This window comes from Artemia sp. Qi Xiang Cuo, chromosome 4, assembly GCF_049724085.1.
Source record: "Artemia sp. Qi Xiang Cuo chromosome 4, ASM4972408v1, whole genome shotgun sequence".
Lineage (NCBI taxonomy): Eukaryota > Metazoa > Arthropoda > Branchiopoda > Anostraca > Artemiidae > Artemia > Artemia sp. Qi Xiang Cuo.
The window spans coordinates 31,598,261-31,621,895 of record NC_142797.1 but is presented as its reverse complement, the minus strand read 5'-3'; positions in this window follow the sequence as shown (position 1 = coordinate 31,621,895).

Here is a 23,635-nt window from a genome sequence, read left to right as displayed (position 1 = left end):
TGAAGTACCCATTTCACCCACAACTTTACTTTACAGCTTTTTGCATACCACAACACCAAGCAATACTTTTCAAAAGACATTTCAGAACAAGTTCTTTTCTTAATATCCCACCTAAACGCATTTTACAAGTTGAAGTACCCATCCTTTTAACCCACAACTTTACTTTACAGCTTTTTTGAATACCACAACACCAAGCAATACTTTTCAAAAGACAATTCCGAACAAGTTCTTTTCTTAATTTCCCACCTAATCGCATTTTACAAGTTGAAGTACCCATCCTTTTAACCCACAACTTTACTTTACAGCTTTTTGAAAACCACGCCACCAACCAATACTTTTCAAAGACATTTCAGAACAAGTTCTTTTCTTATTGTCCCTCCTAAACCCATTTTACATGTTGAAGTACCCATCCTTTTCACCCAAAACTTTACTTTACAGCTTTATGCATACCCCAACACCAATCAATACTGTTCAAAAGACATTTCAGAACAAGTTCTTTTCTTAATGTCCCACCTAAACCCATTTTACAAGTTGAAATACCCATCCTTTTCACCCACAACTTTACTTTAAAGCTTTCTGAATACCTCATCACCAAGCAGTACTTTTCAAAAGACATTTCAGAACAAGTTATTTTTCTTAATGTCCCTCCTAAACCCATTTTACAAGTTGGAGTACCCATCCTTTTCACCAAAATTTTACTTTACAGCTTTTTTAATACCACAACACCAAGCAATACTTTTCAAAGACATTTCAGAACAAGTTCTTTTCTTAATATCCCTCCTAAACCCATTTTACAAGTTGAAGTACCCATCCTTTTCACCCGCAACTTTACTTTACAGCTTTTTTTGAATACCACAACACCAAGCAATACTTTTCAAAAGACATTTCAGAACAAGTTCTTTTGTTAATGTCCCACCTAAACCCATTTTACAAGTTGAAGTAGCCATCCTTTTCACCCACAACTTTACTTTACAGCTTTTTTGAATACCACAACACAACGCAATACTTTTCAAAGACATTTCAGAACAAGTTCTTTTCTTAATGTCCCTCCTAAACCCATTTTACATGTTGAAGTACCCATCCTTTTCACCCACAACTTTACTTTACAGCTTTATGCATACCCCAACACCAATCAATACTGTTCAAAAGACATTTCAGAACAAGTTCTTTTCTTAATGTCCCACCTAAACCCATTTTACAAGTTGAAATACCCATCCTTTTCACCCACAACTTTACTTTAAAGCTTTCTGAATACCTCATCACCAAGCAATACTTTTCAAAAGACATTTCAGAACAAGTTATTTTTCTTAATGTCCCTCCTAAACCCATTTTACAAGTTGGAGTACCCATCCTCTTCACCACAACTTTACTTTACAGCTTTTTTAATACCACAACACCAAGCAATACTTTTCAAAAGACATTTCAGAACAATTTATTTTCTTAATGTCCTTCCTAAACCAATTTTACAAGTTGAAGTACTCATCCTTTTCACCCAAAACTTTACTTTACAGCTTTTTGCATACCACAACACCAAGCAATACTTTTCAAAAGGCATTTCAGAACAAGTTCTTTTCTTAATATCCCTCCTAACCCATTTTACAAGTTGAAGTACCCATCCTTTTCACCCACAACTTTACTTTACAGCTTTTTTTGAATACCACAACACCAAGCAATACTTTTCAAAAGACATTTTAGAACAAGTTCTTTTCTTAATGTCCCACCTAAACGCATTTTACAAGTTGAAGTACCCATCCTTTTAACCCACAACTTTACTTTACAGCTTTTTGCATACCCCAACAACAAGCAATAATTTTCAAAAGACATTTCGGAACAAGTTCTTTTCTAATGTACCACCTAAACCCATTTACAAGTTGAAGTACCAATCCTTTTCACCCACAACTTTACTTTACAGCTTTTTGAATACCACAACACCAAGCAATACTATTCAAAAGACATTTCCGAACAAGTTCTTTTCTTAATGTCCCTCCTAAACGCATTTTACAAGTTGAAGTACCCATCATTTTCTTCCTTTTCTACCCATCCAACAAGTTCTTTTCTTAATGTCTTATCTAAACCCATTTTACAAGTTGAAGTACCCATCCTTTTCACCCACAACTTTACTTTACAGCTTTTTGATTACCACAACACCAAGCAATACTTTTCAAAAGACATTTCAGAACAAGTTCTTTTCTTAATGTCCCACCTAAACCCATTTTACAAGTTGAACTACCCATCCTTTTCACCCACAACTTTACTTTAAAGCTTTTTGCATACCACAACACCAAGCAATACTTTTCAAAAGATATTTCAGAACAAGTTCTCTTCTTAATGCCCCTCCTAAACCCATTTTACAAGTTGTAGTACCCATCCTTTTCACCACAACTTTACTTTACAGCTTTTTTGAATACCACAACACCAAGCAATACTTTTCAAAAGACATTTCAGAACAAGTTCTTTTCTTAATGTCTCATCTAAACCCATTTTACAAGTTGAAGTACCCATCCTTTTCACCAACAACTTTACTTTACAGCTTTTTGAATACCACAACACCAAACAATACTTTTCAAAAGACATTTCACAACAAGTTCTTTTCTTAATTTCCCACCTAAACCAATTTTACAAGTTGAACTACCCATTCTTTTCACCCACAACTTTACTTTACAGCTTTTTGCATACCACAACACCAAGCAATACTTTTCAAAAGATATTTCAGAACAAGTTCTCTTCTTAATGTCCCACATAAACCCATTTTACAAGTTGAAGTACCCATCCTTTTAACCCACAACTTTACTTTACAGCTTTTTGAATACCATCACACCAAGCAATACTTTTCAAAAGGCATTTCAGAACAAGTTCCTTTCTTAATGTCCCACCTAAATCCATTTTACAAGTTAAAGTACAAGTTAATCCTTTTCACCCACAACTTTACTTTACAGCTTTTTGAATACCACAACACCTAGCAATACTTTTCAAAAGACATTTCAGAACAAGTAACTGCATTCACGTTAGGTTCATTTAGGTTCACTTAGCGTGGCTTAGCGTGGCAAGTTATTTTTCTTAATGTCCCTCCTAAACCCATTTTACAAGTTGAAGTACCCATCCTTTTCACCACAACTTTATTTTACAGCTTTTTCAATACCACAACACCAAGCAATACTTTCCAAAAGACATTTCAGAACAAGTTCTTTTCTTAATTCCCTCCTAAACCCATTTTATAAGTTGAAGTATCCCATCCTTTTACACACAACTTTACTTTACAGCTTTTTGAATACCACAACAGCAAGCAATACTTTTCAAAAGACATTTCAGAACAAGTTCTTTTCTTAATATCCCTCCTAAACCCATTTTACAAGTTGAAATACCCATCCTTTTCACCCACAACCTTACTTTACAGCTTTTTGCATACCACAACACCAAGCAATAATTTTCAAAAGACATTTCAGAACAAGTTCTTTTCTTAATGTCCCACCTAAACCCATTTTACAAGTTGAAGTACCCATCCTTTTCACCCACAACTTTACTTTACAGCTTTTTTTAATACCACAACATCAAGCAATACTTTTCAAAAGACATTTCAGAAAAAGTTCTTTTCTTAATGTTCCACCTAAACGCATTTTACAAGTTGAAGTACCTATCCTTTTCACCCACAACTTTAATTTACGGCTTTTTTGAATACCACAACCCCAAGCAATACTTTTCAAAGACATTTCATAACAAGTTCTTTTCTTAATTTCCCTCCTAACCCATTTTACAAGTTGAAGTACCCATCCTTTTCACCCACAACTTTACTTTACAGCTTTTTGAATACTTCAACACCAAGCAATACTTTTCAAAAGACATTTCAGAACAAGTTCTTTTCTTAATGTCCCACCTAAACGCATTTTACAAGTTGAAGTACCCATCCTTTTCACCCACAACTTTACTTTAAAGCTTTTTGCATGCTCCAACACCAAGCAATACTTTTCAAAAGACATTTCAGAACAAGTTCTTTTCTTAATGTCCCACCTAAACCCATTTACCAGTTGAAGTACCAATCCTTTTCACCGACAACTTTATTTTACAGCTTTTTGAATACCACAACACCAAGCAATACTTTTCAAAAGACATTTCAGAACAAGTTATTTTCTTAATGTCCCTCCTAAACGCATTTTACAAGTTGAAGTACCCATCCTTTTCACCCACAACTTTACTTTACAGCGTTTTGAATACCCCAACACCAAGCAATACTTTTAAAAAGACATTTCAGAACAAGTTCGTTTTCTTAATGCCCCTCCTAAACCCGTTTTACAAGTTGAAGTACCCATCCTTTTCACCACAACTTTACTTTACAGCTTTTTTGAATACCACCACACTAAGCAATACTTTTCAAAAGACATTTCAGAACAAGTTCTTTTCCTAATTTCCCTTCTAAACCCATCTTATAAGTTGTAGTATCCCATCCTTTTCACACACAACTTTACTTTACAGCTTTTTGAATACCACAACACCAAGCAATACTTTTGAAAAGACATTTCAGAACAAGTTGTTTTCTTAATGTCCCTCCTAAACCAATTTTACAAGTTGAAATACCCATCCTTTTCAACCACAACTTTACTTTACAGCTTTTTTCAATACCACAGCAGCAAGCAATACTTTTCAAAAGACATTTCAGAACATGTTCTGAAATGCCATAACACCCAACAATACTTTTCAAAGACATTTCAGAACAAGTTCTTTTCTTAATGTCCCACCTAAATGCATTTTACAAGTTGAAGCACCAATCGTTTTCACCCGCAACTTTACTTTACAGCTTTTGTATACCCCAACACCAAGCAATACTTTTCAAAAGACATTTCAGAATAAGTTCTTTTCTTAATTTCCCACCTAAACCCATTTACAAGTTGAAGTACCAATCCTTTTCACCGACAACTTTACCTTACAACTTTTTGAATACCACAACACCAATCAATACTTTTAAAAGACATTTCAGAACAAGTTCTTTTCTTAATATCTCTCCTAAACGGATTTTACAAGTTAAAGTACCCATCCTTTTCACCCACAATTTTACAAATTTTTGAATACCACAAAACCAAGCACTACTTTTAAAAGACATTTCAGAACAAGTTCTTTTCTTAATGTCCCACCTAAACCCATTTTACAAGTTGAAGTACCCATCCTTTTCACCCACAACCTTACTTTACAGCTTTTTGAATACTACAACACCAAGCAATAATTTTCAAAAGACATTTCAGAACAAGTTCTTTTCTTAATATCCCACCTAAACCCATTTTACAAGTTGAAGTACCCATCCTTTTCACCCACAACTTTACTTTACAGCTTTTTTGAATACCACAACACCAAGCCATACTTTTAAAAAGACATTTCAGAAAAAGTTCTTTTCTTAATGTCCCACCTAAACGCATTTTACAAGTTGAAGTACCCCATCCTTTTCACCCGCAACTTTAATTTACGGCTTTTTTGAATACCACAACACCAAGCAATACTTTTCAAAGACATTTCAGAACAAGTTCTTTTCTTAATGTCCCTCCTAACCCATTTTACAAGTTGAAGTCCCCATCCTTTTCACCCACAGCTTTACTTTACAGCTTTTTGAATACCCCAACACCAAGCAATACTTTTCAAAAGGCATTTCAGAACAAGTTCTTTTTTTAATGTCCCACCTAAACCCATTTTACAAGTTGAAGTACCCATCCTTTTCACCCACAACTTTACTTTACAGCTTTTTGAATACTTCAACACCAAGCAATACTATTCAAAAGACATTTCAGAACAAGTTCTTTTTCTTAATATCCCTCCTAAACCCATTTTACAAGTTGAAGTGCCCATCCTTATCACCACAACTTTACTTTACACCTTTTTGAATACCACAACACCAAGTAATACTTTTCAAAAGACATTTCAGAACAATTTCTTTTCTTAATGTCCCTCCTAAACCCATTTTACAAGTTGAAGTACCATTTTCACCCACAACTTTACTTTACAGCTTTTTTCATACCAGAACACCAAGCAATACTTTTCAAAAGACATTTCAGAACAAGTTCTTTTCTTAATATCCCACCTAAACGCATTTTACAAGTTGAAGTACCCATCCTTTTAACACACAAATTTACTTTACATCTTTTTTAATACCACAAAACCAATCAATACTTTTCAAAATACATTTCCGAACAATTTCTTTTCTTAATTTACAATCTAACGGAATTTTACAAGTTGAAGTACCCATCCTTTTCACCCACAACTTTACTTTACATCTTTTTTGAATGCCACAAAACCAACCAATACTTTTCAAAGACATTTCAGAACAAGTTCTTTTCTTATTGTCCCTCCTAAACCCATTTTACAAGTTGAAGTACCCATCCTTTTCACCCACAACTTTACTTTAAAGCTTTTTGTATACCCCAACACCAATCAATACTTTTAAAAAGACATTTCAGAACAAGTTCTTTTCTTAATGTCCCACCTAAATCCATTTTACAAGTTGAAATACCCATCCTTTTCACCCACAACTTTACTTTAAAGCTTTCTGAATACCTCATCACCAAGCAATACTTTTCAAAAGACATTTCAGAACAAGTTATTTTTCTTAATGTCCCTCCTAAACCCATTTTATAAGTTGGAGTACCCATCCTTTTCACCACAACTTTACTTTACTGCTTTTTAATACCACAAAACCAAGCAATACTTTTCAAAAGACATTTCAGAACAAGTTCTTTTCTTAATGTCCCTCCTAAACCCTTTTTACAAGTTGAAGTACCATTTTCACCCACAACTTTACTTTACAGCTTTTTGCATACCACAAAACCAAGCAATACTTTTCAAAAGACATTTCAGAACAAGTTCTTTTCTTAATATCCTACCTAAACCCATTTTACAAGTTGAAGTACCCATCCTTTTCACCCACAACTTTACTTTACAGCTTTTTTTGAATACAACAACACCAAGAAATAATTTTCAAAAGACATTTCAGAACAAGTTCTTTTCTTAATTTCCCACCTAAACGCATTTTACAAGTTGAAGTACCCATCCTTTTCACCCACAACTTTACTTTAAAGCTTTTTTGAATACCACAACACCAAGCAATACTTTTCAAAGACATTTCAGAACAAGTTCTTTTATTAATATACCCTCCTAAACCCATTTTACATGTTTAAGTACCCATCCTTTTCACCCAAAACTTTACTTTACAGCTTTGTGCATACCCCAACACCAATCAATACTTTTCAAAAGAAATTTCATAACAAGTTCTTTTCTTAATGTCCCACCTAAACCCATTTTACCAGTTGAAATACCCATCCTTTTCACCCACAACTTTACTTTAAAGCTTTCTGAATACCTCATCACCAAGCAATACTTTTCAGAAGACATTTCAGAACAAGTTATTTTTCTTAATGTCCCTCCTAAACCCATTTTACAAGTTGGAGTACCCATCCTTTTCACCACAACTTTACTTTACAGCTTTTTTAATACCACAACACCAAGCAATACTGTTCAAAAGACATTTCAGAACAAGTTCTTTTCTTAATGTCCCTCCTAAACCCTTTTTACAAGTTGAAGTACCATTTTCACCCACAACTTTACTCTACAGCTTTTTGAATGCCACAACACCAAGCAATACTTTTCAAAAGACATTTCAGAACAAGTTCTTTTCTTAATGTCCCACCTAAACCCGTGTTACAAGTTGAAGTACCCATCCTTTTCACCCAGAGCTTTATTTTACAGCTTTTTTTGAATACCACAGCACCAAGCAATACTTTTCAAAGACATTTCAAAACAAGTTCTTTTCTTAATGTCCCTCCTAAACCCATTTTACAGGTTGAAGTACCCATCCTTTTCACCCACAACTTTACTTTACAGCTTTATGCATACCACAACACCAAGCAATACTTTTCAAAAGACATTTAAGAACAAGTTATTTTCTTAATATCCCTCCTAAACCCATTTTACAAGTTGAACTACCCATCATTTTCATCCACAACTTTACTTTACAGCTTTTTTGAATACCACAACACCAAGCAATACTTTCAAAAGACATTTCAGAACAAGCTCTTTTCTTAATGTCCCTCCTAAACCCATTTTACAAGTTTAACTACCCACCCTTTTCACCCACAACTTTTCTTTACAGCTTTCTGAATACCTCAACACCAAGTAATACTTTTCAAAAGACGTTTCAGAACAAGTTATTTTTCTTAATGTCCCTCCTAAACCCATTTTACAAGTTGGAGTACCCATCCTTTTCACCACAACTTTACTTTACAGCTTTTTTAATACCACAACACCAAGCAATACTTTTCAAAAGATATTTCAGAAGAAGTTCTTTTCTTAATGTCCCACCTAAACGCATTTTACAAGTTGAACTACACATCATTTTAACCAACAGCTTTACTTTACTACTTTTTTGAAAGCAAAAACACCAAGAAATATTTTTCAGAAGACATTTTAGATCAAGTTCTTTTCTTAATGTCCTTCCTAAACCAATGTCAAAAGTTGAAGTACTCATCCCTTTCACCCACAACTTTACATTACAGCTTTTTGCATTCCCCAACACCAATTAATACTGTTCAAAAGACATTTCAGAACAAGTTCTTTTCTTAATGTCCCCCCTAAACCCATTTTACAAGTTGAAATACCCATCCTTTTCACCCACAACTTTTCTTCAAAGCTTTCTGAATACCTCATTACCAAGTAATACTTTTCAAAAGACGTTTCAGAACAAGTTATTTTTCTTAATGTCCCTCCTAAACCCATTTTATAAGTTGTAGTACCCATCCTTTTCACCACAACTTTATTTTACAGCTTTTTGCATAACACAACACCAAGCAATACTTTTCAAAAGACATTTCAGAACAAGTATACTTTTCTTAATGTCCCTCCTAAACCCATTATACAAGTTAAAGTACCCTTTTCACCCACAACTTTACTTTACAGCTTTTTGCATACCACAACACCAAGCAATACTTTTCAAAAGGCATTTCAGAACAAGTTCTTTTCTTAATATCCCACCTAAACCCATTTTACAAGTTGAAGTACCCATCCTTTTCACCCGCAACTTTACTTTACAGCTTTTTTTGAATACCACAACACCAAGCAATATTTTCAAAAGACATTTCAGAACAAGTTCTTTCTTAATGTCCCACCTAAACGCATTTTACAAGTTGAAGTACCCATCCTTTTCACCCACAACTTTACTTTACAGCTTTTTGCATACCCCAACAACAAGCAATAATTTTCAAAAGACATTTCGGAACAAGTTCTTTTCTAATGTACCACCTAAACCCATTTACAAGTTGAAGTACCAATCCTTTTCACCCACAACTTTACTTTACAGCTTTTTGAATACCACAACACCAAGCAATACTATTCAAAAGACATTTCCGAACAAGTTCTTTTCTTAATGTCCCTCCTAAACGCATTTTACAAGTTGAAGTACCCATCATTTTCTTCCTTTTCTACCCATCCAACAAGTTCTTTTCTTAATGTCTTATCTAAACCAATTTTACAACTTTAAGAACAATTACCTGTTACCCACCGCATTATATTACAGCTTTTTGAATGCCCCTACACCAGTCTATACCCTTCAAAAGACATTTCAGAGTAAGTACTTTTCTTAACCTCCACCTGAACCAATTTTAAAAGTTGAACCATCAATTTTTTTCACCACCAGCTAAACTCTAAAGCTTTTTGGAATACCAAAACACCAAGCAATACTTTTCAAAAGACATTTCAGAACAAGTTCTTTTCTTAATGTCCCACCTAAATCCATTTTGCAAGTTGAAGTACCCATCCTTTTCACCCACAACTTTACTCTACAGCTTTTTGAATACCACAACACCAAGCAATACTTTTCAAAAGACATTTCAGAACAAGTTCTTTTCTTAATGTCCCATCTAAACCCATTTTACAAGTTGAAGTACCCATCCTTTTCACCCCACAACTTTAATATACAGATTTTTGCATTCCACAACTCCAAGCAATACTTTTCAAAAGACATTTCAGAACAAGTTCTTTTCTTAATTTCCCACCTAAACCAATTTTACTAGTTGAAATACCAATTCTTTTCATCCATAACTTTACTTTACAGCTTTTTTAATACCACAACACCAAGAAATACTTTTCAAAAGATATTTCAGAACAAGTTCTCTTCTTAATGTCCCACCTAAACACATTTGACAAGTTGAAGTACCCATCCTTTTTACCCACAACTTTACTTTACAGCTTTTTGAATACCATCACACCAAGCAATACTTTTCAAAAGACATTTCAGAACAAGTTCCTTTCTTAATGTCCCACCTAAACCCATTTTACAAGTTGAAGTACAAGTCAATCCTTTTCACCCACAACTTTACTTTACAGCTTTTTGAATACCATCAACACCTAGCAATACTTTTCAAAAGACATTTCAGAACAAGTAACTGCATTCACGTTAGGTTCATTTAGGTTCACTTAGCGTGGCTTAGCGTGGCAAGTTATTTTTCTTAATGTCCCTCCTAAACCCATTTTACAAGTTGAAGTACCCATCCTTTTCACCACAACTTTATTTTACAGCTTTTTCAATACCACAACACCAAGCAATACTTTCCAAAAGACATTTCAGAACAAGTTCTTTTCTTAATTCCCTCCTAAACCCATTTTATAAGTTGAAGTATCCCATCCTTTTACACACAACTTTACTTTACAGCTTTTTGAATACCACAACACCAAGCAATACTTTTCAAAAGACATTTCAGAACAAGTTCTTTTCTTAATATCCCTCCTAAACCCATTTTACAAGTTGAAATACCCATCCTTTTCACCCACAACCTTACGTTTACAGCTTTTTGCATACCACAACACCAAGCAATAATTTTCAAAAGACATTTCAGAACAAGTTCTTTTCTTAATGTCCCACCTAAACCCATTTTACAAGTTGAAGTACCCATCCTTTTCACCCACAACTTTACTTTACAGCTTTTTTTAATACCACAACATCAAGCAATACTTTTCAAAAGACATTTCAGAAAAAGTTCTTTTCTTAATGTTCCACCTAAACGCATTTTACAAGTTGAAGTACCTATCCTTTTCACCCACAACTTTAATTTAATGCTTTTTTTAATACCACAACACCAAGCAATACTTTTCAAAGACATTTCAGACCAAGTTCTTTTCTTAATTTCCCTCCTAACCCATTTTACAAGTTGAAGTCCCCATCCTTTTCACCCGCAACTTTACTTTACAGCTTTTTGAATACTTCAACACCAAGCAATACTTTTCAAAAGACATTTCAGAACAAGTTCTTTTCTTAATGTCCCACCTAAACGCATTTTACAAGTTGAAGTACCCATCCTTTTCACCCACAACTTTAATTTAAAGCTTTTTGGATGCTCCAACACCAAGCAATACTTTTCAAAAGACATTTCAGAACAAGTTCTTTTCTTAATGTCCCACCTAAACCCATTTACCAGTTGAAGTACCAATCCTTTTCACCGACAACTTTATTTTACAGCTTTTTGAATACCACAACACCAAGCAATACTTTTCAAAAGACATTTCAGAGCAAGTTATTTTCTTAATGTCCCTCCTAAACGCATTTTACAAGTTGAAGTACCCATCCTTTTCACCCACAACTTTACTTTACAGCGTTTTGAATACCCCAACACCAAGCAATACTTTTCAAAAGACATTTCAGAACAAATTCGTTTTCTTAATGCCCCTCCTAAACCCGTTTTACAAGTTGAAGTACCCATCCTTTTCACCACAACTTTACTTTACAGCTTTTTTGAATACCACCACACTAAGCAATACTTTTCAAAAGACATTTCAGAACAAGTTCTTTTCCTAATTTCCCTTCTAAACCCATCTTATAAGTTGTAGTATCCCATCCTTTTCACACACAACTTTACTTTACAGATTTTTGAATACCACAACACCAAGCAATACTTTTGAAAAGACATTTCATAACAAGTTGTTTTCTTAATGTCCCTCCTAAACCAATTTTACAAGTTGAAATACCCATCCTTTTCAACCACAACTTTACTTTACAGCTTTTTTCAATACCACAGCAGCAAGCAATACTTTTCAAAAGACATTTCAGAACATGTTCTGAAATGCCATAACACCCAACAATACTTTTCAAAGACATTTCAGAACAAGTTCTTTTCTTAATGTCCCACCTAAATGCATTTTACAAGTTGAAGCACCAATCGTTTTCACCCGCAACTTTACTTTACAGCTTTTGTATACCCCAACACCAATCAATACTTTTCAAAAGACATTTCAGAATAAGTTCTTTTCTTAATTTCCCACCTAAACCCATTTACAAGTTGAAGTACCAATCCTTTTCACCGACAACTTTACCTTACAGCTTTTTGAATACCACAACACCAAGCAATACTTTTCAAAAGACATTTCAGAACAAGTTCTTTTCTTAATGTCCCTCCTAAACGCATTTTACAAGTTAAAGTACCCATCCTTTTCACCCACAATTTTACAACTTTTTGAATACCACAACACCAAGCAATACTTTTAAAAGACATTTCAGAACAAGTTCTTTTCTTAATGTCCCTCCTAAACCCATTTTACAAGTTGAAGTACCCATCCTTTTCACCCACAACTTTACGTTTACAGCTTTTTGAATACTACAACACCAAGCAATAATTTTCAAAAGACATTTCAGAACAAGTTCTTTTCTTAATATCCCACCTAAACCCAATTTACAAGTTGAAGTACCCATACTTTTCACCCACAACTTTAATTTACAGCTTTTTTGAATACCACAACACCAAGCAATACTTTTCAAAAGACATTTCAGAACAAGTTCTTTTCTTAATGTTCCACCTAAACCCATTTTACAAGTTGAAGTACCTATACTTTTCACCCGCAATTTTAATTTACGTCTTTTTTTAATACCACATCACCAAGCAAATACTTTTCAAAGACATTTCAGAACACGTTCTTTTATTATTATCCATCCTAACCCATTTTACAAGTTGAAGTCCCCATCCTTTTCACCCACAGCTTTACTTTACAGCTTTTTTCATACCACAACACCAAGCAATACTATTAAAAAGACATTTCAGAACAAGTTCTTTTCTTAATGTCCCACCTCAACCCATTTTACAAGTTGAAGTACCCATCCTTTTCACCCACAACTTTACTTTACAGCTTTTTGAATACTTCAACACCAAGCAATACTATTCAAAAGACATTTCAGAACAAGTTCTTTTTGTTAATATCCCTCCTAAACCCATTTTACAAGTTGAAGTGCCCATCCTTATCACCACAACTTTACTTTACACCTTTTTGAATACCACAACACCAAGTAATACTTTTCAAAAGACATTTCAGAACAATTTCTTTTCTTAATGTCCCTCCTAAACCCATTTTACAAGTTGAAGTACCATTTTCACCCACAACTTTACTTTACAGCTTTTTTCATACCAGAACACCAAGCAATACTTTTCAAAAGACATTTCAGAACAAGTTCTTTTCTTAATATCCCACCTAAACCCATTTTACAAGTTGAAGTACCCATCCTTTTCACCCACAACTTTACTTTACAGCTTTTTTTGAATACCACAACACCAAGAAATACTTTTCAAAAGACATATCAGAACAAGTTCTTTTCTTAATGTCCCACCTAAACGCATTTTACAAGTTGAAGTACCCATCCTTTTCACCCACAACTTTACTTTACAGCTTTTTTGAATACCACAACACCAACCAATACTTTTCAAAGACATTTCAGAACAAGTTCTTTTCTTATTGTCCCTCCTAAACCCATTTTACATGTTGAAGTACCCATCCTTTTCACCCACAACTTTACTTTATAGCTTTGTGCATACCCCAACACCAATCAATACTTTTCAAAAGACATTTCAGAACAAGCTCTTTTCTTAATGTCCCACCTAAACCCATTTTACAAGTTGAAATACCCATCCTTTTCACCCACAACTTTACTTTAAAGCTTTCTGAATACCTCATCACCAAGCAATACTTTTCAAAAGACATTTCAGAACAAGTTATTTTTCTTAATGTCCCTCCTAAACCCATTTTATAAGTTGGAGTACCCATCCTTTTCACCACAACTTTACTTTACTGCTTTTTTAATACCACAACACCAAGCAATACTTTTCAAAAGACATTTCAGAACAAGTTCTTTTCTTAATGTCCCTCCTAAACCCTTTTTACAAGTTGAAGTACCATTTTCACCCACAACTTTACTTTACAGCTTTTTGCATACCACAAAACCAAGCAATACTTTTCAAAAGACATTTCAGAACAAGTTCTTTTCTTAATATCCTACCTAAACCCATTTTACAAGTTGAAGTACCCATCCTTTTCACCCACAACTTTAATTTACAGCTTTTTTTGAATACCACAACACCAAGCAATACTTTTCAAAAGACATTTTAGAACAAGTTCTTTTCTTAATTTCCCACCTAAAGGCATTTTACAAGTTGAACTACCCATCCTTTTCACCCACAACTTTACTTTACAGCTTTTTTGAATACCACAACACCAAGCAATACTTTTCAAAGACATTTCAGAACAAGTTCTTTTCTTAATATACCCTCCTAAACCCATTTTACATGTTTAAGTACCCATCCTTTTCACCCAAAACTTTACTTTAAAGCTTTGTGCATACCCCAACACCAATCAATACTTTTCAAAAGAAATTTCATAACAAGTTCTTTTCTTAATGTCCCACCTAAACCCATTTTACCAGTTGAAATACCCATCCTTTTCACCCACAACTTTACTTTAAAGCTTTCTGAATACCTCATCACCAAGCAATACTTTTCAGAAGACATTTCAGAACAAGTTATTTTTCTTAATGTCCCTCCTAAACCCATTTTACAAGTTGGAGTACCCATCCTTTTCACCACAACTTTACTTTACAGCTTTTTTAATACCACAACACCAAGCAATACTTTTCAAAAGACATTTCAGAACAAGTTCTTTTCTTAATGTCCCTCCTAAACCCTTTTTACAAGTTGAAGTACCATTTTCACCCACAACTTTACTTTACAGCTTTTTGAATACCACAACACAAAGCAATACTTTTCAAAAGACATTTCAGAAAAAGTTCTTTTCTTAATATCCCACCTAAACCCATTTTACAAGTTGAAGTATCCATCCTTTTCAACCACAACTTTACTTTACAGCTTTTTTTGAATACCACAGCACCAAGAAATACTTTTCAAAGACATTTCAAAACAAGTTCTTTTCTTAATGTCCCTCCTAAACCCATTTTACAGGTTGAAGTACCCATCCTTTTCACCCACAACTTTACTTTACAGCTTTTTGCATACCACAACACCAAGCAATACTTTTCAAAAGACATTTCAGAACAAGTTCTTTTCTTAATGTCCCTCCTAAACCCATTTTACAAGTTGAAGTATCCATCCTTTTCACCCGCAACTTTACTTTACAGCTTTTTTTGAATACCACAGCACCAAGCAATACTTTACAAAAGACATTTCAGAACAAGTTCTTTTCTTAATGTCCCACCTAAACCCATTTTACAAGTTGAAATACCCATCCTTTTCACCCACAACTTTACTTTAAAGCTTTCTGAATACCTCATCACCAAGAAATACTTTTCAAAAGACATTTCAGAACAATTTATTTTTCTTAATGTCCCTCCTAAACCCATTTTACAAGTTGGAGTACCCATCCTTTTCACCACAACTTTACTTTACAGCTTTTTTAATACCACAACACCAAGCAATACTTTTCAAAAGATATTTCAGAAGAAGTTCTTTTCTTAATATCCCACCTAAACCCATTTTACAAGTTGAAGTACCCATCCTTTTCACCCACAACTTTACTTTACAGCTTTTTTTGAATACCACAACACCAAGCAATACTTATCAAAAGACATTAAAGAACAAGTTGTTTTCTTAATGTCCCTCCTAAACCCATTTTACAAGTTGAAGTACCCATCCTTTTCACCCACAACTTTACTTTACAGCTTTATGCATACCCCAACACCAATTAATACTGTTCAAAAGACATTTCAGAACAAGTTCTTTTCTTAATGTCCCCCCTAAACCCATTTTACAAGTTGAAATACCCATCCTTTTCACCCACAACTTTACTTTAAAGCTTTCTGAATACCTCATCACCAATCAATACTTTTCAAAAGACATTTCAGAACAAGTTATTTTTCTTAATGTCCCTCCTAAACCCATTTTACAAGTTGGAGTACCCATCCTTTTCACCACAACTTTACTTTACAGCTTTTTGCATAACACAACACCAAGCAATACTTTTCAAAAGACATTTCAGAACAATATATTTTTCTTAATGTCCCTCCTAAACCCATTATACAAGTTAAAGTACCCTTTTCACCCACAACTTTACTTTACAGCTTTTTGCATACCACAACACCAAGCAATACTTTTCAAAAGACATTTCAGAACAGGTTCTTTTCTTAATATCCCACCTAAACCCATTTTACAAGTTGAAGTACCCATCCTTTTCACCCGCAACTTTACTTTACAGCTTTTTTTGAATACCACAACACCAAGCGATATTTTCAAAAGACATTTCAGAACAAGTTTTTCTTAATGTCCCACCTAAACGCATTTTACAAGTTGAAGTACCCATCCTTTTCACCCACAACTTTACTTTACAGCTTTTTGCATACCCCAACAACAAGCAATACTTTTCAAAAGACATTTCGGAACAAGTTCTTTTCTAATGTACCACCTAAGCCCATTTATAAGTTGAAGTACCAATCCTTTTCACCCACAACTTTACTTTACAGCTTTTTGAATACCACAGCACCAAGCAATACTATTCAAAAGACATTTCCGAACAAGTTCTTTTCTTAATGTCCCTCCTAAACGCAATTTACAAGTTGAAGTACCCATCCTTTTCACCCACAACTTTACTTTACAGTTTTTTGAATACCCCAACACCAAGCAATGCTTTTCAAAAGACATTTCAGAACAAGTTCTTTTTCTTAATGCCCCTCCTAAACCCATTTTACAAGTTGCAGTACCCATCCTTTTCACCACAACTTTACTTTACAGCTTTTTTGAATACCACAACACCAAGCAATACTTTTCAAAAGACATTTCCGAACAAGTTCTATTCTTAATGTCCCACCTAAACCCATCTTACAAGTTGAAGTACCCCTCATTTTCACCCACAACTTTACTTTACAGCTTTTTTGAATACCACAACACCTAGCAATACTTTTCAAAAGACATTTCAGAACAAGTTCTGTTCTTAATGTCCCTCCTAAACCCATTTTATAAGTTGAAGTATCCCATCCTTTTCACACACAACTTTACTTTAAAGCTTTTTGCATACCTCAACACCAAGCAATACTTTTCAAAAGACATTTCAGAACAAGTTCTTTTCTTAATGTCTCTTTTAAACCCATGTTACAAGTTGAAGTACCCATCCTTTTCACCCAAAACTTTACTTTACAGATATTTGAATTCCCCAACACCTAGCAATACTTTTCAAAAGACATTTCAGAACAAGTTATTTTCTTAATTTCCCACCTAAACCAATTTTAAAAGTTGAAGTACCAATTCTTTTCACCCATAACTTTACTTTACAGCTTTTTGAATACCACAACACCAAGCAATACTTTTCAAAAGATATTTCAGAACAAGTTCTCTTCTTAATGTCACATCAAAACCCATATGACAAGTTGAAGTACCCATCCTTTTTACCCACAACTTTACTTTACAGCTTTTTGAATACCATCACACCAAGCAATACTTTTCAAAAGACATTTCAGAACAAGTTCTTTTTCTTAATGCCCCTCCTAAACCCATTTTACAAGTTGTAGTACCCATCCTTTTCACCACAACTTTACTTTACAGCTTTTTGAATACCATCACACCAAGCAATACTTTTCAAAAGGCATTTCAGAACAAGTTCTTTTCTTAATTCCCTCCTAAACCCATTTTATAAGTTGAAGTATCCCATCCTTTTACACACAACTTTACTTTACAGCTTTTTGAATACCACAACACCAAGCAATACTTTTCAAAAGACATTTCAGAACAAGTTCTTTTCTTAATATCCCTCCTAAACCCATTTTACAAGTTGAAGTACCCATCCTTTTCACCCACAACATTACGTTTACAGCTTTTTGCATACCACAACACCAAGCAATAATTTTCAAAAGACATTTCAGAACAAGTTCTTTTCTTAATGTCCCACCTAAACCCATTTTACAAGTTGAAGTACCCATCCTTTTCACCCACAACTTTACTTTACAGCTTTTTTGAATACCACAACATCAAGCAATACTTTTCAAAAGACATTTCAGAAAAAGTTCTTTTCTTAATGTTCCACCTAAACGCATTTTACAAGTTGAAGTACCTATCCTTTTCACCCACAACTTTAATTTACGGATTTTTTTAATACCACAACACCAAGCACTACTTTTCAAAGACATTTAAGAACAAGTTCTTTTCTTAATATCCCTCCTAACCCATTTTACAAGTTGAAGTACCCATCCTTTTCACCCGCAACTTTACTTTACAGCTTTTTTTGAATACCACAACACCAAGCAATACTTTTCAAAAGACATTTTAGAACAAGTTCTTTTCTTAATGTCCCACCTAAACGCATTTTACAAGTTGAAGTACCCATCCTTTTCACCCACAACTTTACTTTACAGCTTTTTGCATACCCCAACAACAAGCAATAATTTTCAAAAGACATTTCGGAACAAGTTCTTTTCTAATGTACCACCTAAACCCATTTACAAGTTGAAGTACCAATCCTTTTCACCCACAACTTTACTTTAAAGCTTTTTGAATACCACAACACCAAGCAATACTATTCAAAAGACATTTCCGAACAAGTTCTTTTATTAATGTCCCTCCTAAACGCATTTTACAAGTTGAAGTACCCATCCTTTTCACCCACAACTTTACTTTACAGCTTTTTTGAATACCACAACACCAAGCAATACTTTTCAAAAGACATTTCCGAACAAATTCTTTTCTTAATGTCCCACCTAAACCCATCTTACAAGTTGCAGTACCCATCCTTTTCACCACAACTTTACTTTACAGCTTTTTTGAATACCACAACACCAAGCAATACTTTTCAAAAGACATTTCCGAACAAGTTCTTTTCTTAATGTCCCACCTAAACCAATCTTACAAGTTGAAGTACCCATCATTTTCACCCACAACTTTACTTTACAGCTTTTTTGAATACCACAACACCTAGCAATACTTTTCAAAAGACATTTCAGAACAAGTTCTGTTCTTAATGTCCCTCCTAAACCCATTTTATAAGTTGAAGTATCCCATCATTTTCACACACAACTTTACTTTAAAGCTTTTTGCATGCCACAACACCAAGCAATACTTTTCAAAAGACATTTCAGAACAAGTTCTTTTCTTAATGTCTCATCTAAACCCATTTTACAAGTTGAAGTACCCATCCTTTTCACCCAAAACTTTACTTTACAGCTATTTGATTACCACAACACCAAGCAATACTTTTCAAAAGACATTTCAGAACAAGTTCTTTTCTTAATTTCCCACCTAAACCAATTTTACAAGTTGAACTACCCATTCTTTTCACCCACAACTTTACTTTAAAGCTTTTTGCATACCACAACACCAAGCAATACTTTTCAAAAGATATTTCAGAACAAGTTCTATTCTTAATGTCACACCTAAACCCATTTTACAAGTTGAAGTACCCATCCTTTTCACCCACAACTTTACTTTACAGCTTTTTGAATACCATCACACCAAGCAATACTTTTCAAAAGACATTTCAGAACAAGTTCTTTTTCTTAATGCCCCTCCTAAACCCATTTTACAAGTTGTAGTACCCATCCTTTTCACCACAACTTTACTTTACAGCTTTTTGAATACCATCACACCAAGCAATACTTTTCAAAAGGCATTTCAGAACAAGTTCCTTTCTTAATGTCCCACCTAAATCCATTTTACAAGTTAAAGTACAAGTTAATCCTTTTCACCCACAACTTTACTTTGCAGCTTTTTGAATACCACAACACCTAGCAATACTTTTCAAAAGACATTTCAGAACAAGTAACTGCATTCACGTTAGGTTCATTTAGGTTCACTTAGCATGGCTTAGCGTGGCAAGTTATTTTTATTAATGTCCCTCCTAAACCCATTTTACAAGTTGAAGTACCCATCCTTTTCACCAAAACTTTATTTTACAGCTTTTTCAATACCACAACACCAAGCAATACTTTTCAAAAGACATTTCAGAACAAGTTCTTTTCTTAATTCCCTCCTAAACCCATTTTATAAGTTGAAGTATCCCATCCTTTTACACACAACTTTACTTTACAGATTTTTGAATACCACAACAGCAAGCAATACTTTTCAAAAGACATTTCAGAATAAGTTCTTTTCTTAATATCCCTCCTAAACCCATTTTACAAGTTGAAGTACCCATCCTTTTCACCCACAACCTTACTTTACATCTTTTTGAATACCACAACACCAAGCAATACTTTTCAAAAGACATTTCAGAACAAGTTCTTTTCTTAATGTCCCACCTAAACCCATTTTACAAGTTGAAGTACCCATCCTTTTCACCCACAACTTTACTTTACAGCTTTTTTGAATACCACAACATCAAGCAATACTTTTCAAAAGACATTTCAGAACAAGTTCTTTTCTTAATGTCCCACCTAAACGCATTTTACAAGTTGAAGTACCTATCCTTTTCACCCACAACTTTAATTTACGGCTTTTTTTAATACCACAACACCAAGCAATACTTTTCAAAGACATTTCAGAACAAGTTCTTTTCTTAATATCCCTCCTAAGCCCAATTTACCAGTTGAAATACCCTTTTCACCCCCAACTTTACTTTACAGCTTTTGCATACCATAACACCAAGCAATACTTTTCAAAAGACATTTCAGAACAAGTTCTTTTCTTAATGTCTCACCTAAACGAATTTTACAAGTTGAAGTACCCATCATTTTCACCTACAACTTTACTTTACAACTTTTTTTGAATACAACACCAAGCAATACTTTTCAAAAGACATTTCAGAACAAGTTCTTTTCTTAATGTCCCACCTAAACGCATTTTACAAGTTGAAGTACCCATCCTTTTCACCCACAACTTTACTTTAAAGCTTTTTTCATGCTCCAACACCAAGCAATACTTTTCAAAAGACATTTCAGAACAAGTTCTTTTCTTAATGTCTCATCTAAACTCATTTTACAAGTTGAAGTACCCATCCTTTTCACCCACAACTTTACTTTACAGCTTTTAAAATGCCACAACACCAAGCAATACTTTTCAAAAGACATTTCAGAACAAGTTCTTTTCTTAATTTCCCACCTAAACCAATTTTACAAGTTGAAGTACCCATTCTTTTCACCCACAACTTTACTTTACAGCTTTTTGCATACCACAACACCAAGCAATACTTTTCAAAAGATATTTCAGAACAAGTTCTCTTCTTAATGTCCCACCTAAACCCATTTGACAAGTTGAAGTACCCATCCTTTTTACCCACAACTTTACTTTACAGCTTTTTGAATACCATCACACCAAGCAATACTTTTCAAACGGCATTTCAGAACAAGTTCCTTTCTTAATGTCCCACCTAAATCCATTTTACAAGTTAAAGTACAAGTTAATCCTTTTCACCCACAACTTTACTTTACAGCTTTTGAATACCACAACACCTAGCAATACTTTTCAAAAGACATTTCAGAACAAGTAACTGCATTCACGTTAGGTTCATTTAGGTTCACTTACGTGGCTTAGCGTGGCAAGTTATTTTTCTTAATGTCTCTCCTAAACCCATTTTACAAGTTGAAGTACCCATCATTTTCACCACAACTTTATTTTACAGCTTTTTCAATACCACAACACCAAGCAATACTTTTCAAAAGACATTTCAGAACAAGTTCTTTTCTTAATTCCCTCCTAAACCCATTTTATAATTTTAAGTATCCCATCCTTTTACACACAACTTTACTTTAAAGCTTTTTGAATGACACAACAGCAAGCAATACTTTTCAAAAGACATTTCAGAATAAGTTCTTTTCTTAATATCCCTCCTAAACCCATTTTACAAGTTGAAGTACCCATCCTTTTCACCCACAACTTTACTTTACAGCTTTTTGCATACCACAACACCAAGCAATAATTTTCAAAAGACATTTCAGAACAAGTTCTTTTCTTAATGTCCCACCTAAACCCATTTTACAAGTTGAAGTACCCATCCTTTTCACCCACAACTTTAATTTACGGCTTTTTTGAATACCACAACACCAAGCAAATACTTTTCAAAGACATTTCAGAACAAGTTCTTTTCTTAATGTCCCTCCTAACCCATTTTACAAGTTGAAGTCCCCATCCTTTTCACCCACAACTTTACTTTACAGCTTTTTGAATACTTCAACACCAAGCAATACTTTTCAAAAGACATTTCAGAACAAGTTCTTTTTCTTAATGTCCCTCATAAACCCATTTTATAAGTTGAAGTACCCATCCTTTTCACCACAACTTTACTTTACAGCTTTTTGAATACCACAACACCAAGCAATACTTTTCAAAAGACATTTAAGAACAATTTCTTTTCGTAATGTCCCTCCTAATCCCATTTTATAAGTTGAAGTATTCCATCCTTTTCACAAACAACTTTACTTTACAGCTTTTTGAATACCACAACACCAACCAATTCTTTTCAAAAGACATTTCAGAACAAGTTCTTTTCTTAATATCCCTCCTAAGCCCAATTTACCAGTTGAAATACCCTTTTCACCCCCCACTTTACTTTACAGCTTTTGCATACCATAACACCCAGCAATACTTTTCAAAAGACATTTCAGAACAAGTTCTTTTCTTAATGTCTCACCTAAACCCATTTTACAAGTTGAAGTACCCATCATTTTCACCTACAACTTTACTTTACAACTTTTTTTGAATACCACAACACCAAGCAATACTTTTCAAAAGACATTTCAGAACAAGTTCTTTTCTTAATGTCCCTCCTAAACGCATTTTACAAGTTGAAGTACCCATCCTTTTCACCCACAACTTTACTTTAAAGCTTTTTGCATGCTCCAACACCAAGCAATACTTTTCAAAAGACATTTCAGAACAAGTTCTTTACCTAAACCCATTTACCAGTTGAAGTACCAATCTTTTTCACCGACAACTTTATTTTACAGCTTTTTGAATACCACAACACCAAGCTATACTTTTCAAAAGGCATTTCAGAGCAAGTTCTTTCCTTAATGTCCCTCCTAAACCCATTTTACAAGTTGAAGTACGCATCCTTTTCACCCACAACTTTACTTTACAGCTTTTTGAATACCCCAACACCAAGCAATACTTTTCAAAAGGCATTTCAGAACAAGTTCTTTTTCTTAATGCCCCTCCTAAACCCGTTTTACAAGTTGAAGTACCCATCCTTTTCACCACAACTTTACTTTACAGCTTTTTTGAATACCACCACACTAAGCAATACTTTTCAAAAGACATTTCAGAACAAGTTCTTTTCCTAATTTCCCTCCTAAACCCATCTTATAAGTTGTAGTATCCCATCATTTTCACACAAAACTTTACTTTACAGCTTTTTGAATACCGCAACACCAAGCAATACTTTTGAAAAGACATTTCAGAACAAATTGTTTTCTTAATGTCCCTCCTAAACC